Source organism: Bombyx mori, chromosome 6, assembly GCF_030269925.1.
Source record: "Bombyx mori chromosome 6, ASM3026992v2".
Lineage (NCBI taxonomy): Eukaryota > Metazoa > Arthropoda > Insecta > Lepidoptera > Bombycidae > Bombyx > Bombyx mori.
The window spans coordinates 13,767,232-13,786,420 of record NC_085112.1 but is presented as its reverse complement, the minus strand read 5'-3'; the positions used below and the strand labels follow the sequence as shown (position 1 = coordinate 13,786,420).

The following is a 19,189-nucleotide window of genomic DNA, read 5'->3' as shown; positions in this document are numbered from 1 at the left end:
CACACTAAAAAAAAATTATTTTGTTTATTGCTTAGATGGGTGGACGAGCTCACAGTCCGCCAAATGTTAAGTGGTTACTGGATCCCATATACATCTACAACGTAAATACGCCACCCACCTTGAGATATAAGTTCTAAGGTCTCAGTATAGTTACAAATGTAATACACATACAATACATGATACAAGTTAAAATGTTATGATGTATCGCTATTGTGCATATTATTGCCACATATAGTCTTGTGTTCCCGTTTCAAGATTGTGTCAGCCATTATACAATCAAATTAAGTTATTCAGGTGGATAGAGGAGCCTCATCCAACTAACCCATAACCTACGACATGAACTACTGCTTCATCAAAATAAATGAAACAATGGATTTATAAAATGTGATTCATAAACTATTTTTAACTACATTCTATTCCACTCATAATATTGCTATTCGGAGCGGAAACACGTGCAGTTGGAAGTGATACTACTATAAATAAACTACAACACAATCTAAACAAATTTAGCATTTGGGATTCAGAGTATACGGGCTTCTTATGTCTGAGCAAATAACCTAATCTATCCCACATTATTTTCATCAATGGCATTGGTCATTGCCAACTCCGACTGTAAAATTGTCTTCGAGAAACTTTCATAAAAAAAGTACAGGGTACTTTTAAAAACCACCTTTCATTAATTTTTTCTTGTTTTCGTCAGTGACGCTGCTGAGATTCCAGAAATTATTTCAAAAAAAAAATCTCTTAGTATTTTTAATGCAAATCAACAACCTATAATGTTAACTTTATTTGTTTTACATACGTATCGGCCATTCAGTTGTTATTTTATGCTGCGCCCTTTTCCCCCTCGCATACATCAAATTCCCCACTATTCAAGAAACTGATTTAATCTCACCTTTGTAAACATCACTTAGTGGTTTTGTTCTGATTTGACCTTTTGTGTATAATAAATTTTAAATAATTCAATTAAATGAACGAATTTATTAATTTTGACTGGCTCGTTGATTCCCACATAGACAAAAATTCGCGGAGAAGAAGAGGTTTGTTTGTTTTTTTGTCTGGGTGTTTATTAGTATTATCTATATATGTATATGGAGTACCTCTACACCTCGTTGCCCTCATCCGCTCTCTATACCTGGACATTCAAGGAATGGTAAAGGTCGAGAACTCCACATCAGAGCTTTTTGGTTTCGGTAAAGGGGTAAGACAGGGATGTATCCTGTCCCCTATTCTCTTTAACGCCTATGGAGAGTACATAATCAGGCTGGCATGTGAAGGTTGGGAGGGCGGAGTCACAATAGGTAGCACTAAAATAACCAACCTCCGGTACGCAGACTTCTTGCTGCAAGTGAAATCGAGATAGTGAACCTCCTTGCTCGGATTGAGAACATCAGTTTGCTGTTGGGTCTAAAAGTCAATCACAGCAAAACCAAAGTGATGATTGTAGATCGAACCAACAGCCTTGAACTAACGGGAACGCTGAACCTTGACATCGTGAGCGACTTCGTCTACCTAGGGTCTAACATTAATAACACAGGATCATGCGAAAAAGAGATAAGGAGACGTATAGGGATGGCCAAAAATGTAATGTCCCAGCTGCATAAGATATGGAGAGACCGTAACATCACGCGAAAAACTAAAACCAAATTCGTGAGTTCGCTAGTTTTCTCCATATTCAGTTATGGCGCGGAGACCTGGACAATGAAGAAGGCTGACAGAGACCGAATAGACGCTTTTGAAATGTGGTGCTGGAGAAAAATGCTACAGATTCCATGGACCGCCTTTCGCACCAACGTGTCTATTCTGAGAGAGCTTCATGTCAAAACCAGACTTTCCACTATATGCCTTCGTAGGGTGCTGGAATTCTTCGGACATATTACTCGTAAAGAGGGTCACAATCTTGAACAGCTGATGGTGACAGGAAAGGTAGATGGCAAACGTCCCAGAGGACGCAGTCCCACGAGATGGTCGGACCAAATACGATCTTCTCTGGACATCAACTTCCACAATGCCCTTCATGAAGCTAAGGATCGCAGCAAATGGAGGGAAATCGTACAGGAGAAACTGATGCAGCGGGGGAGTCACGACCCTCAGTAATGAGGAAAACGACGCGAGGAGGAGGATATATATATAATGAAACGTATATAAGTATGTATGTCAGTCTCTGATTGTTCAAAACGTCTCCACATTATGCAGAACGATAAATTGCACGACACTAACCATCACATTTGAAGCACTTATCGGATAAATGGAAGCAATTACTGATTACTTAAGCACGCTGCTAGCACTTATGTGTAACATATATCACGTTGTTGTATGACGTGAAGATGCTCCGTGAAATACTAAAATGTTTGTTGTATGATTAAAAAACTTCCACGGCTTACGCTAATGTTTATTTCGGATATGTCTACGAACTGTGGATACCTTAAGAGAGAACAAATTTAGCATGATGTTCCAATGGCGACTGTCACCTAAGTCGTCCGCGACCATGAAAACTGTGAAGTATACGAAACGAAATTGACCCTTTGAGCGCGAACCGTCGATATATCGACTCTTTATAAATGCGTATACGGAGCGTCGGTATTGCGACTATTTGTGAAATGTGATTATATAACAGGTATTAAGCATCGACCTGTACGTATGTCTTAGCGCGTGCATGTATATTTTTTTATATGTTAATAACATTACAAATAACCATTTAAAATTATTTTTCTATGTATTGATTTATGTATTTTTTAAGTTAAACTTTTTTATAAGGGACTTTTTTTAAAAACCGTTTAGCGATTTCTGAAATATATGTGAAAATAAGCTAAGCACTAAAATGATCAAAAAAACCTGAGATTAAATCGTAAAAGTGGCTTTAATTATGCCTCAGAAAATATTGTTTTTAAAGGAAATTATTAATGTATTATTTACTAATGTATTAATGATTGCAAATATTGCAGACATGCGCTCGACCCGCTTCTGACAAACAGCCAAAGTTGCTATACAGCGAAGCTGACGAGCAGTTTTTGAGACGTACAGGTCATAGGACTAGGAGAACACCTAATTGATGCAGAAACAGGAGAGCTTAAACAAAAACCAGTTTCACGGGAAACAAGGCTGAAAACTGTATATGCGAAGAAAGCGACGGTCTTAATAAATTTCATATTTATTCATCACCGAAACAACAGCTAAGATACAAACTATGATTTGTACTGCATAAAGAAAATGTTCTGCGTGCTCACATAGAAACTTGCATGAAAACATTCAGTTCAGAATATCTGACACAGAAATTTATCAAGCAGTGACGCGTCAACTAATTCAACCATATAATGATCTAAGCATAAAAAAAAATCCTGCATGTGATATAGAATAGGTAATTTATAATTGGTGAGTAAGTCTCCCTAGTGACGTTTTCATCTTGCACTACAGAGAACATTAATCCTGTGGATTATAATCTTACGATGGGAGCCTTTAGCAGTCACGGGCTTAGCTCAGAGATTTATGCTGTGCATTTGATTGAATTAATGAATGTGATTTGATACTGTAAATCTTATTTACAACACAGAATGGTGACGAGTTTCATCAGAAGAATTAAGAGGGTCACAGTTTCTCAAAACATGTCCGAAAAAAAACGTCATAGTGCTAAGAAAGCACCTTTTTTTCCTACCTTTACTGATAACCTTTAGAGGCTATTTAAGCTTCTCCTTGATGTGTAGGTGAGCTCACGGGGCTCAAACCGATAGTGTTGCTAACACTGACCCTAGCAAGAATAGTGCTTCGCAGAATCTACCACTGGTTCGGAAAAGCGAGCCACTGTGAAGATCCGGCGAGAATATCAGTAGGCTGTGTCTATATCGCTGATAGCCTATAGCTTAGGGGCCTATTTAGAACTACGCTCGGACAAGTGGTTGAGGTGACGGCGCTCATTCTGAGAGAGTTTGCTAACACTAGCCCTAGCAAGAGCTTCGCTGGATCAAACTTCGCCAGAAACTCAGTGGGCCGTTTCTATGTGCTAGGCTACACGACGAACTCTTCGTGATATTCAACGAGTTCAACGAAAACGGTGACTGGTGCTTCCTGAGCATACAGGCACCGAGAGTGGATACGAGGGTTTCCGACGAGACATATTTAAGGGAACGGTTTTGCGTTGTCCCGTCGCTTGAGTCGATGTGAAGTAGTTAGCCACGATAAGAGGACTATCGATTTACAACGTCCAAAATAATACACACGAAATTAAATTTATAAAGCTGATTGAGTTATATGTTTAAAATTTTCAGTATGACTAATATATTTTCTCTATCATCATCATATTATTTCCGAGGGAGGCTAGTATTTTAGATAGAACATATTATGTAAGCTTACGCGTATGCTTAATTCTTTGGTACGATCTTTAGCCTAAGCCTTTTAACGAATTTCAAAATATAAGGTGTCGGTAGTTTTGACTCCGTTATGGAACTGACATAGGTTATATTATTTCAATATGTACTGTATTCGTGAAAAGTAATTAAACGATGTGAAACAAATATAGCTTGAATGTTCCTAAATATTCAATTCATTCAATCTGGAACAGCTGCTTCTACCGGAACGTATGATTATTGCTTTGCGGCAAAAGGGCAGGATGATGGTGGCACCCGTGCGGACTTACAATACGCCGTACCACTGGTCAAAATGTTCTTATTTGTTAAATATTATCGAATTTATATAATATATATCGAAATAAACCTACGATGGAATCATTATAAAATGAGCAATTTGAAAGTGGTGCTCTGGTTAAGATCTCACCTTTTCGCTGCTAGGAACCGCCCTTTGCCTCCATGCTCTGCCCGACCACGATGATCAGGATGATGAAGACGAGCAACAACACCAGGATGCAACATATGGCGACCGCGAGCATAGCCGCGTGCTCGCCCAGCTTGGCGGCGCCCTGCGCGGCGCACGCGGTCAACGTCGCTCCAACCACACGGGCACTTATCGTGCCAAACTCTTATCTTTTCACAGCACACAAGGTATAATTTCGAATAACATAGAACCGGTGCTTGACTGCCTTAACAACGTATATTTCCGAGTATAGCCCTTATCGTGCTAAACTAAACTCTTGGTACACGACACAAAGCACATTTTCAAATGAAAAAACACGCGGTCACTTTTGTCGATCAATTATCTTTTTAAACACTTAAGCGATGTATTTCGTATTAGCATTTATAGTGATGTAAGATAAAATTTCAAACGACGAACATTCCTGGGATTTATTTCAAACTAGCTGACCCGGCAGACTTCGTAGTGCCTCAATCGATAAATAAAAGACCTAAGCTTTTGTATAAAATAAACTTAAAACAAACAAAGGAAAAACAAAATTGTTATTTTTATTTAATTCTGAGCATTTTTATATTTATCTACCTTTTTAACCTTCTCTAGACTTCCACAAATACCTAATTCAAGATCAAAATTAGCCAAATCGGTCCAGCCGTTCCCGAGTTTTATCGAGACCAACGAACAACAATTCATTTTTATATATATAGACTGAAGTTTCCAAAACCGTGGGTGTTGTGGTCTTCAAATACGCGAACTGTGTTGGAAATATCATTACGTGTCGACGTGTATGTACGAATCACAGCATGTTCATAATTAATGAAGCTCCACTTTTGGTTCTGCATTAAAAATTCAGGGTCACGCGCGGTTCTTTCCAACAAAAAAAAAACGCATCAATTATAAGTTTAATTTCATCCAGTTACTTTATAATAATGCTTTTTTATTGCTTAGATGGGTGGACTAGCTCACGGCCCGCCTTGTGTTTTACTAGTGTTTACACACTACTACACTAGTGTGTTTACTGGAGCGCAAAGACTTCAAGATGAGCCCTAAGTAGCAGATTTTACAGTAGTTGAAACCAAAACGCATTACTGCTTCGCGGTAAAAACAGGTAGACCGGTGGTACTTACCCGTGCGGGCTCACAAGTTACCAGTGAAATAAATTTGCAACAAACTAAGTAACGAAAGTGCAAAGCCACAATTCTTTTTGGACAAACGCCAAAAAAGCTACAAGTAAATATTTTAAAAGCTCAAAATAATTACGTACATAGCCCGAAAAAAAAAAACGATATTGTCTGGACACATTTGCAAAAAAAAATAATCATTTACTGTCATTTTTGACTGCAACACGTCATTTGTGTATGGGATTTGAACAATTTGTAATAACATTCAATGAGTTTTTTATTTCCAGTGTAGGGAAACGAAGACACGGCCCACTTGACGTTGATGGGTTATTCTTGCTCGTGGACGTCGGCAATGCTAGGAACACAGCTAAGTTGTTGCCTACCGCTGAGAATTCTCCGCAGACCTCGCCTGAACACACATCACAGCGCTCAGTGTGCTTAGTGCGAATTTTTTAACGTCTCGATAGCGTAAAAGTTAACTCATATTTGTATGGAATGCGATCGTTCACCTACGTTTGCCGCTAGGGGCGCTGTTCCAACTGCATACAAATTTGGGTTAACTTTTACGCTATCGAGAACGTTAAAAACTCACACTAAGCACACAGGAAACACCGTGGAAACTCAATCCAAACCGAACGGTACGTGATAAAAATGCATCTGGAGACGTACTACAAATGAATGCAGTGGTTCTAGGTAGTACTGGATGAATCTACTCCCTTGGCGGGCGGAGCGATGATAGAAATGGTAAATTTATCAAAATGGAAAATGCAGATCCTATCATTTACAAAAAAAACCTGTACAATGTATGTTTGGATGTAAGGACAAAAGGAAGATCTTGCAGCGAGCAGGGGAAAATCGCTCGGTAAGCCGGCGGTGCTAATGCTATTGTTCGGAACTTATCTATATACAAACTTCTCTTGAAAATGTCGTTAAAGAGATTCAGGCTTCTGTCAAATATCTATGTTCTGTTAAAGCTACTAGTTACAAATAGAAAGACGATTAAAAACTGATTCAAAACCTTACCACAAATTGAAGTATATTATTGCAAAATTATCATATCATCGACAACAGGGAAAAAAACAATGGATTGGATTCGTCCGTCGGATATGCAAAACGCAGTCGATCGGTTCAGTATTATTGCTTACCTCGATATCCGAATTAAAATTCGCGAATCGTCATCCAATACCGGCTCTGAATACCCGGGGGCGACCGTGTTTCGAATTCATACCAATTATATGTCTAAAAATATTTCGATACGGCCACTTGAGATTCTCATTCCGTTGGGACGTTGCATTACTTATCGCAGCAGTATACATGTTCAGTTCTTAAATTGTATATTCTGTCTTCAATTCTACTAGGAATCCTGTTCCCGAGTCCAAAAAGTCGTACGATATAGTGTTATTACGATTTTCATCATATCAATGTGAGCATGGTGTAAAAACCTTACAAAATATAGGCCTCGCGGTGAGTAGCAGATGCGCGGAAAATTCATTACAAATTTTAGAAGCTTCCTTTGAAACCTTGGCCCGTTAAAACACGTAGGTATTGAATACATGCTTCAAATTCTGCGGCTTAACAGCAAGCAGCCCTTTAGGCCTTTTGAAGTTTCATTTGGCACAAAGGCTGGAAAGGTGAACTAGAGTAGAGATGATATTTTAAGTTATTTTCGTAATTTACTTGAAAAAACATTTTACCAACGACCACAAAATATCATCTGCATATCTGTATCGAATTTATTCGAATGTAAAGAAATCGTAAATGAGCACCTTTTTATGAATAATGTGCTCAAAAGTTATGTCCGAAGTTGTTTTGGTTCGAACTTAAACGCTTTGGTTCTAAATTAGACTTTGGGACCTAAAAGAAACAAGTCCTGGGGTACATTTATCGAGTAATGAGACTATGCCAAGGTTCAATCCCATACACAAGCAAGGCAATATTAAATTATTATTTATGGCATGCATCAGACACGTGTTCCACCAGTATGAAGGCTGAGACAACCCTAATACCATACAAATGGGAAAATGAACCCAACGATTAAGGTAGGTGAAGCCAATAATTAGTAAAATGATTTTTATAATTTCTATGGGACCCAGTATCTATTTATCATCAGTTGGGTCATAATCTGGTTCGGTTTTAAAAAAAAGTAATTAGTTTTGTATTCTGCTTTTTTTCTCCTTAAGTCCAAACAGAGTGCGCAACTTATAACTACTTTTTATTGTTACAATAACTGGAAATCAAATTAATTTTATCCATAACTGATTAATAAATGGAATGAAGCAACAAATGAATGAGGAGATGAAACAAATTTCGCATATAATCCCAGTTAGATAAATAATTCCAGTTTCCCACTCACTCACTTCGATATATGTATGTACTTAAACTACATTTTAATTTCGAACCCTACACGGACCATTTTATTTTACCTAATCTCATCATGCCTAGTTTAGTAAACAGACCAGACATTGACGAAATTTATATGTCCAATACAACTTAATAGTCAGACCAACAAGAAAAAGATATGTGGTGTCGTGGGACACCGGATAGGAACGAAGTTCCTTATTATAAAAATATTAATTTAAAGTTCTATTCGAGGTATAAAGAAAATAAAACTGGACGTTTCGCAACAACCCACGGTGGTCATTCGGTAACGTGCGAACTTATTGTGGTACACTACATTCACGGTTGTTTGCATAAGAGTTAGTGTACTGCGCAAACGAACACTCTGAGATCGTGGTCAATGAACGATAAAAAAATATCTTATTTTTTGTACGTTATTACAAAGTTAAGTCGTACATTGTGTGCATTACTAATAAAAATCTTACGTTACGGACGTTTTTTCCCGGTTCGGGTACCCCTCCGCATCGTCCCATAAGGAACTTCGTTCCAACATATATTTTTTTACTATATCTTTATTCATATATAAATATTAATTTACCATCAAGCGAAAATTGGGAGAGATCTATTTTCTGTAGCGGACGACTGTGTGATGATGATGAGGTTGACGAAACAAGAATGTAAGAACGTAATTTAAAGGTTATTTTGAATTATAGCTATTAAATATCTCATTTATAAAAGAGTACATCGGCACACCATTGTTTGGAATCAACTCTTAACGATTTGCGTATTGAAAAATACGCATACCGTAAAAATAATCTGTATTCCTCGTTGCTCGATTCACGCTCTACAAAGTTCAATCTCAGATAGAAAATCAGTAGCCATTTTATGTTAATGGCGGTCGTGATATAACTGTTTTTTCCTGGCTTTATATTCCATTCCGATAAAGGACGCTGCTGGAATCCATTATGGATTGTAAAACTAAAGATTATTCTAAATGTAAAAAATGTTTTTTTTAAATTCCTGTATAGCTGATAATAACCAGCATATTGTAAATAAACTAAAAATATTATGATCATCATGGATGATTCATGCAAGAACTAAAAAGTTGTATCCAAAGCTTTTTGTGTTTTTTTTTTGTAAAATATTATTTTTGTATTTACATTAATTAGACAGTGTAATATGAACTATTCAATTATAATTGTTGTCCATAATTTACTTAGCCATGTTTAAATAATTATGAGTACTTTTGCGGCTGGACGTTGCGTTTATTATTGTTATTATAATAATATTATATCTGGCGTTTCGAATTCTGTACAGTTTTCGTGGTCACAATGACGATTAACATGGTCACGCGAGACTAAACTGTAAAAATAGGTACTTTTAATTATCCCTACGACTTGCGTAACAGCAGGAAATGTTAGCTATGTTTTTCAATTTGTGTATAATATTATATATTTCATCATGATTTATCCAAAAAGAATATACCTATATACTGAGAGGTATTCAAGTGGGCAATGGTATTAATTTTATAGTAAGAGCATTGACAGTGTTACATATTTATAAAATCCGGTGTTAATAATACATGGATGTCTATGGGCTCCAGTAACCACTTAACACCAGGTGGGCTGTGAGCTCGTCCACCCATCTAAGCAATAAAAAAAAATACAATTTCCAATATATTTAACTACAGATGTTCACAGCATTCAATAGTTTCTAGAAAGAAAAGAAACTAAAATAGTAGTATTCCGAATTTGAAAATGGATTCAAATTCAAATTCAAGACCTCTATATCCGTTTAAGCTTTTCGCTTTTGAATACAACAAAATACGGCCTACGGTCCCGTTTTCCCTATCTCATCCTTATCGCTTACAGAAGTGTGAATCGATAATCGGCAAAGCGGGTGCGTGTGACAAATCGCAAAGAAACAATACGCCCAGCGGAGAGGCCCCCTGATAAAATCCGGTCAAACGAGGACACACGGAGCGAATACACAAAGCAACCGAGTTAAAAGTTAAAGCTTTTGTGTTGCAAACGGCTGTAGCCTTTTCACAAAACAACAGTGTTGATTTTCTTTTTTTTTTATTAAAACTGGTTCGCCAGACTTTAAAATCAGAGTTGGTGCAAATCGAATGTTAGGTGGTTAAATATAACACACACGGCTGCTTATTTTAGTATATTTTTGTTTGTTACTAAAAACTTCTATGCTAGACATGACTGAAAATATCAAAGTTGGTATCAGTATTACCGCAGTTTTTCATAGTATTAGTATATATCGTACTGATATACATGATAAATAATATCCTCCTCCTCCTCCTTCAGTCGATCGCTCATTGCTGAGCATCGTGATTCTTATTTCAAACGTGATAAATAATATACTATACATAATATCACGTTTGAAATAAGACCGTTAAATGTCAACGACTCCTGAAACTGCCTTTATAGTAATAAAAATTATGCAACAGCATGATCCTGCAGTAACAAAAATCTTTATCTTAGTGTACTATATATATATATATTTTTTTTTTTATTGCTTAGAGGGATGGACGAGCTCACAGCCCACCTGGTGTTAAGTGGTTACTGGAGCCCATAGACACCCACAACGTAAATGCGCCACCCACCTTGAGATATAAGTTCTAAGGTCTCAGTATAGTTACAACGGCTGCCTTCAAGCCGAAACGCATTATTGCTTCACGGCAGAAATAGGCAGGGCGGTGGTACCCACCCGCGCGGACTCACAAGAGGTTCTACCCCAGTAAAAAAGTAGTGTACTATATCGCCTTAAGTATTGCTATCGCATATTGCATCGTCTTAACTATATAGCATCAATCTAATATTGGTTATCGCATTAGTGACAGCAGACGAGGTGACAAAAAGCCTTCATTAACCGTAACTTTTTTTGATGCCTTCACTAAAGTCCTATAAACAAGCAAAAAAGCGTTTTCGTTTAAACGAAAATGTCAATAAGTAATTGAGTGAGTGCAATATTTATTTAGATTTGAGTTTTTTTATTACCCTTGTAGGCAGACGAGCTTACGGCCCACCTGATGGTGAGTGGTTACCGTCGCCCATGGACTTCAGCAATGCCAGGGGCAGAGCCAAGCCGCTGCCTACTGCTTAATACTCTCCACAAGCCTCGTTTGAAGAAGGACATGTCCTAGCGCTCGGGAAACACCGTGGAGGGAAGCTCATTCCATAGCCGGATGGTACGTGACAAAAAAGTCCTCTGGATGTGGATGAGCAATGATGATTAAGCCCAAGTTGAGGGGACCAGCTCAGAAAGAACCTTATGTTAATCGATCGCCAAAACTAAAGTATACCCCTACCATCAATTTATTTTAACTCTGAGTTGGGCTTAAATTTGCGGTTTTAATTTTTATGAAACAATTATTAGATGTTAAACTATTTTTGACTTTTTTAATGTGAGGGTAGTTTGCCGCTGCCCATATAAAGCAGTACGGAAAAAATTCGCGACTATTACATTGTGACGCCGTCGTGTACGGAAGTTTTTTTTATGATTGAGATATAGCTCGTGGCCCGGTGGCCTTTTCAGTTTCACCAGGACAGATGGACGAGCAAGGGCTCAGCCAAGAGGGCGTACGGAAGCTCTGTCAGTTAGATTCGATGTGATTTGTAAGACCTCTCCATTTTACTGTTTGATTGGTTCCTTGAGTTTAATAGTCATACTTAGAACATACGATCTGAATGTAAATAAATCTCATTGTTAAATGTTGTACTCATTGTAACTGTGTTACTTAAGATCCCCTTTGAGGCGGTAACGGTATGCCCTGAGTATACTTGCAAACTTACTCCACGCGTAATCGTTCCAAAAAACATTCACAGAATCACGACCCACTCTCCCGAATAGAGTTAACACAAAAATCCATACCCTGATAATTCTAAGATTAAACGACACGTCCTTTTCACATACGACCTCGCTCACCAAACCTATTCACCCTCGGCGGTTTTCCGGGCATCTCAAACACGATCGTATAGCCTATTAAAATATCCATGTTTATACTGCTTTACGGTGAACGGGACATTTTGAATATGCAACATATTTTTTTTATAGCTTAGATGGGTGAACGAGTTCACAGCCCACCTGCTGTTAAGTGGTTATTGGAGCCCATAAACATCTACGACGTAAATACGCCACCCATCTTGAGATATAAGTTCTAAGGTCTCAGTATAGTTTCAACGGCTGCCCCACCCTTCGAACCGAAACGCATTACTGCTTCACGGCGGAAATAGGCCCCTGCCTACCTACGGTGGTACCTACCCGCGCGGACTCACAAGACATCCTACAACCAGTAATCGTTTCCAAATAATCTTTTGCGTGCGATTCATTAAACAAACAACGCGATGTTTCGTCAAAAGCACACACCATGATGACAGTATCGATCTTACCGTCAGACGAAATGTGATTATGCAATATCAGTCGAGAATACCGCGAACCAATTATCGGCTAATTCATCGCAAATGAAAATGGAGCGTCACAGATTCGCACTTATCTGAGAATCAATCAGACGTATTTCAATGATTAATGATATGTCATTGCGTGTTATCGAACGCGAGATGAACGCGAGCGGTATTTTTGATTTATTGTTATGGTAAAATGTCACTAGCGTATTTGGATTTTTTAAAATGTTTTCCATTGACTTAGTCCAACGATAGTTCAGTATCTCCAACGATCTTGCGAGTCATAGACATTATTTAAAACTATTTTTACGGTTTAATCACGCCTTTATTGCTTTAATTTCCGACTTTTCGAACACTACAGATTTAATGATAGCAAACTACAAAGTGTAATATATTATTTGTAGATAGATATTTTATGATTCTTGACATAGAAATAGCCAACGGTAATTTAAAAAAAACCGTAAAATACTAAAGCGTAAAAGTATTTTTAATTACAATCGGAATTCAATATACTGTGTTTTATGGGCTTACTTTTTTTTTATTGACCTCGTCTGCCATGAGCATACGGCCCACCTGATGGTGAGTGGTTACTGTCGCCCATGGACTTCAGCAGTGCTAGGGGCAGAGCCAAGCCGCTGCCTTCCGAAAATTGCATATGCCTGTAGAAATTGAATACTGGCATAGTCGCATAGCCCAATACAAGTACACCATGCGACTTAGTCTTTAGACCACAACGACTTAAAGCATTTTTACCAGTTCAGATTGAGACAAATTTTAATAACATTTTGACTTTTAGTGACGACTCAATATGAGAAGGTTAGAGTTTAGGTATAATGCCTGGAAAAGACAAACACGGACAGAAGATGTCCCGAGATTTTTCAAGACTGTTATTTTCCTGAACCATATCTTTTTCATTAGTAGAATAATAGATTATGCCCTGCGAATGTCTTGATGAAACTATGGCCAAAAAATACTCCTATTCTAGTTGAGCTCTTGTAACTTGTTAGTGTTCCTCGAAATCTGTTTTCATCTTACCATATACTAGACCCTCTTTTCCGTTCTGGTTGGTGCTCAGACTCCCGGTCAGATCATCACCCAAATGAATTATTATCTTGTAAAGGATCAAAAACCGCCTTTCGAATAGTGTCAGTTTTGCTTTCTTTAATCTATATATATACTACTATACCTAGTCAGGTCATAAGTATTGTCACACAGTAAAAACTTTTCTTTTAGAATCCTGGCCACAAAAAAGTTTATTAAATTCGAATTTCGAATTGTTCATGAAAATAAAAATGTATACTTTTAGAATTTTACTAATTTTTAAATATGGAGTGGACGCTTAAAGAAGACCGTGTTGCAGTTATTGCGTTGCATCGTTGCGGTTACGCGCCAATTCAAATTTTTAACATACTGAAAAATTTGAATATAACCAAAAGATTCGTTTATCGTACCATCAAACGATACAATAAAGACTCTAGTGTAGATGTCAGGTCAAGAAGTGGTCGCCCTCGGTCTGTTAGGACTCCAGCAGTGATAAAAGCTGTGAAGGCGCGAATTCAAAGAAATCCCAAACGTAAGCAGAAACTGTTGGCCCTTCAGATGGGGTTAAGCAGAACCACGGTGAAAAGGGTGTTAAATGAAGACTTAGGGCTTGGGGCATATCGAAGAAAAACAGGACATCGTTTGAATGCTCGTCTAATGGACCTGAGACTGAAGAGATGCCGCGCTTTGTTGAAGCGGTACGCGGGAAAAAAATATCGGGAAATTCTTTTTTCGGATGAAAATTTTTTTACCGTAGAAGAGAGCTACAACAAACAAAATGATAAGGTGTACGCACACAGTAGTGAAGAAGCGAGCCACCGTATTCCGCGTGTCCAACGAGGTCATTTTCCATCCTCGCTCATGGTATGGTTGGGAGTTTCTTATTGGGGCTTAACAGAGGTACATTTTTGTGAGAAAGGTGTAAAAACGAATGCAGTTGTGTATCAAAATACAGTCCTGACGAACCTTGTGGAACCTGTTTCTCATACCATGTTCAATAACAGGCACTGGGTATTCCAACAAGATTCGGCGCCAGCTCATAGAGCGAAGAGCACACAAGACTGGCTGGCGGCGCGTGAAATCGACTTCATCCGGCACGAAGACTGGCCCTCCTCCAGTCCAGATTTGAATCCGTTAGATTACAAGATATGGCAACACTTGGAGGAAAAGGCGTGCTCAAAGCCTCATCCCAATTTGGAGTCACTCAAGACATCTTTGATTAAGGTAGCCGCCGATATTGACATGGACCTCGTTCGTGCTGCGATAGACGACTGGCCGCGCAGATTTAAGGCCTGTATTCAAAATCACGGAGGTCATTTTGAATAAACTTTAGTGTCATAAGAATCTATGTTTTGTTAAGTTCATTTTGGTATATGAATGGTTACATAATGAATAAACTTGTTTCAATTATTTTACATTAAACATGTGACAGAATTTATGACCTGACTAGGTATAAATCTAGTGTTTTTTACGGATGTTCCGTTACAACTACTGAACTATGCATCCGATTGACTTGAAACTTGGCGTCCATGTAGAAAATACATGTACTTTATGAATAGGCTAATATTTATATGAGTGTTGGACGCCCTACACCAGTTGCGGGGGCGTTAATGATGAGAATCTATGTGGGGGTGAGAAATAATAATGTTAATTTTATTATAAATGCCCAGCGAAGCGGACGGGTGTGGCAAATTACTAACAAACATACAAATATGTAATCTAATTTAATGGCAAAAAACGCTACCAACTGCCTAGGATAACAATCATATAATAGAAGTCATAAGCCTAATATCCTAAAGTGCCCGGCCCTTCCAACAACGACGTTTCTAATAAAATGTCTTTACGACAATACTTCATCGTTTTGCTTACTTCCAAATATTCAAATTAAGTACACACTAGTTCCTATGGGAGCGCCCCTAAAAGTTATAAGCTATGTACATTCGCCATCATCTAATGGAAACCCATTATAATTTACCGCGGCAATCGTATGCAATCAAACCACAAAACAGCGTTCTGTTTTATGAAATGAAATTCGGCTTGTTTGGCGGGTGTGTTGTGAGCTCGTACACATTTAGCTGCGATCTTCTTCTGGGAGGTCTTCTAGGGTTCCGATTTGAAAGAACAGACCTTACACGATGTGATTGAGAATCTAACTTGTCTGACTCAAAGTGATGATCGATGCGTCATTATGTATATGAGTTTCGGTGACCCTAAATATACTATACTAGCTTTTGCCCGCGACACCGTCCGCGTGGAATAGTTACTTTGGCATAACGCTCAATTTTAGCCCCACTTCATTTACATAGAAAGTGAAAATATTTTTGAATTATTGAATGTTAAGGAGCTATTTAAACACCTATTTTGAAACATTATTTATTGATGGTATCATTATTTGTATTGGTCTTAAAGTGGCCTATAGCCTTATATGTCCTATATCCTTCCTCAATGAATGAGCTATCGAACACTGAAAAAATTTTTCAATTCGGACCAGTCGTTCCTGAGATTAGAGCGTTCAAACAAACAAACTCTTCAGCTTCATAATATTAATATAAATGATTTATTATACTATACTGTTATATACTATACTATATATTATTATAGTATTTATGACCGTATCTCGTTTATTCGAGTAAATTGTAGTAATGCACAACTTAACAAAACTAGTTAACTTCCCAATGTAATTTAAATTAAGCTGGGTCCAAAATTGGAGATTCGGTTAAATTTAATGTACTTTAGTATATAATTTGGTCCTTCGACGAGTCCTAGACATAATTAAAAGTTTTTTTACGGTTTAATCATCTTGCCTTTTTTATTGTCATTATAATATGATTCCCGACGTTTTCAATAATTCTCAATTTTCGTGGTCACGGACCACAAAGTTTTTTTAAGTTTCCGTTTATTTATTTATTTTTATTTTATTTTATTTATTTATGTACACACAAAAAAGAAGACACTACAGAGTAATAGGAAAATGATGTACAGAGGCACTGCTTATTTCTTTAAGAAATCTCTTTCAGCAGGATTATGAGAATAATAATTAAAAGTGATGAGTGTGTGTAGAACAGCTAAAATAACAAAAAATACAACATGAGAAGTAGAGTAATGCACATACACATAGCAAATATTGTTAAACTTGAATACAAAATATTATAAGTAATATAAGTTTCATTTCGTAAAATTTTGAAACGTTGGAATAAAATGTAAAAAAAAAAAAAAACGAGATACCATACCGTAAAAGTCATCATCATCAGCCTGCGGCAGTCCACTGCTGAACAACCGTAAAAGTAATCTTAATTAATTTACTTTAGTTGTTAAATGAGATTTAAATAAACATATTTTGAATGAAACTAAACCGCCCTTGTTTAATAAAAGTGCATTTCACAAACAAAGTGAGATAGATGTAAAAGAGAAGAAAATTCTGCATAACATAATAAATGTGAGAGTCTTCCTTTGTTCCAGAAAAGTATCGCCTATAAAATAATACTTAGAATATAACGTGGAACGGTTTACAAAGGCTTCACATATCATTATCATAGTACGTGAATCCCATTTACTTACATATTATTTTTACAAAAAGACTTGGTTTGGTTCAATTAGTTTAACAAATCTACAGATTATTTTTCGATCGTTTTTAAGATCATTAAAACTAGTCTATAGTTTTTTACGGCTTTAATAGGCTAACTACAATTTAACTTTTCAGAATACTCAGTCTCAATCAACAAATACACTTTTGACAGTGTTACCGTCTATTCTAAAAGGTCTAATAAATTTTAAAGCCGCATCTTAATCGACCTTTGTCCCTAGTCGTTAGCATAAATTAATTCTTAAATGAACTCTTCTAGTAAATCTAATGATAAACTAGTGCGGCAAAATGTTGTTTTCCTCGTATAAGCTCGTCACTGAAGTTTTATAGATATTATATATACTATCTATATAGATAATATATAGAGATAGATAGGAAGGTTTTTAGCGTATACAGTTTGACGCACGATAAGTGCCGCATGAATCATGTCAATGAATTTGTGTAGTCATATCGATACGTGGAAGGAGTTCAATCAAAAATATAATAGAATCAAAATCGAAATCGTACATTTCAATTCGGAGGTCAATAAACATTCTTATTGAAAGTCTACAACCGATTCCAAAGAGAGCAACAGTACTCAGAAAAGCATACGAAATAAACTCAGCGAGAATTTCGTTTTTTATATGTTTAGCTATTAATTCTTCTTTCGCGAACAGTAATTTAAATACAAAAGCACTCTAAATTGAAAAGATCTCGGGTGACTCCCACGCAGTGTTGTCTATTAAAGAGTCTCACTTTACGCTTTGCTATAAGCCACCATTGACACCAACGAATCATCCGTGACCACGAAAACCTGTAAAGTATTGGAAAAATCGGAAATAATAAAAAAAAAATTATAAAGGCGATCTGAAAACGGTAAAGGTAATTAATTTACATATTTCGATGTGTACGACACGCGAATACCGAAGAAAATACTAGAAGGTTATTATTTGTAACTGGTTACAGCATTTTAGTGTCGATAATAACTACTAAATTGCATACACGGTGCTATGTTCATTGACCTATATTATTTTTAAACAGGTCGATGCATTTGTTAATACTAAATATCGTTTTGTGCTATAAAGAAATAATAAAAATAAAGACTATTATTGTGTAAAACCGAAGAAAATACTATATTCATTCGATATTTTTCTCTCTTCTTTTCAGTTAGCGTTGTGTAGAATGATAGTTCCAGACAGAGTTATATTATGTACGTGTACATAGAGTTATTTTATTAGTTTCTAGCCACTGACAATAGGCTTGTGGTGTGGTCATTCAAACTCTGGATAATTTGTAAATATTTCCAAAAATGAACATTTAATAATCATGTTTTTATTTTATTTATTTTTTAATTATAAATATTTACTAACAATCACACCACGTTAACTGGTCCCGTGATAAGTTCGTAAAGAACTTGTGTTACAGGTACCAGATAACGGAAATAAATGTAAGATTTTTATTATATTTATTTACATACATATATTTAAGATACATCCATATCCCTGGAAAAGACATATATATTTATCATACAAATACCTTCCCTTGGCGGGATTCGAACCCGTGACACCCTTGTATAGTGACCATGTCACTTACCACCAGACCAGACGGCCGTTAATTTATTAATTAATTATCTTTAACTTTCATTTCGGGCCAACCTTAAATGAATCACATCAACTATTATCATCATTCGTGTTCAAATTAATTAAGTTCCAGTAAACAGTTTATTTCCAAAACTAGTTGGGATAAAGTAGTTTCTAAGTTGGTCAGCTTGTGTGATGAGTCCGTGTACAACGGGTAATGTGAAGTTTATATATTGGGAAACACAATTTGGAAACCCATTTCAACGAAAGGCCATAATTACTTTGAAGTTTGTCATTACGTTGTCAAGTTTAATTTTACATCTAACAATTAATCTT

General features: G+C 36.8%; 1 protein-coding gene across 5 annotated transcripts in view; it reads right to left on the bottom strand.

Moving 5' to 3' along the window:
• Positions 1-19,189, bottom strand: part of LOC101742530 (cubilin) — a 114,311-nt gene that overhangs the window by 61,953 nt on the left and 33,169 nt on the right. Inside the window, exon 2 of one of the 5 annotated variants that reach the window (XM_062669154.1) lies at positions 4,768-5,079. The exons of the other annotated variants lie outside the window; for them this stretch is intronic. The gene's annotated coding sequence lies outside the window, so the exon portion shown is untranslated. The remainder of the gene's footprint in view (positions 1-4,767; positions 5,080-19,189) is intronic. 5 annotated transcript variants of the gene reach the window in all.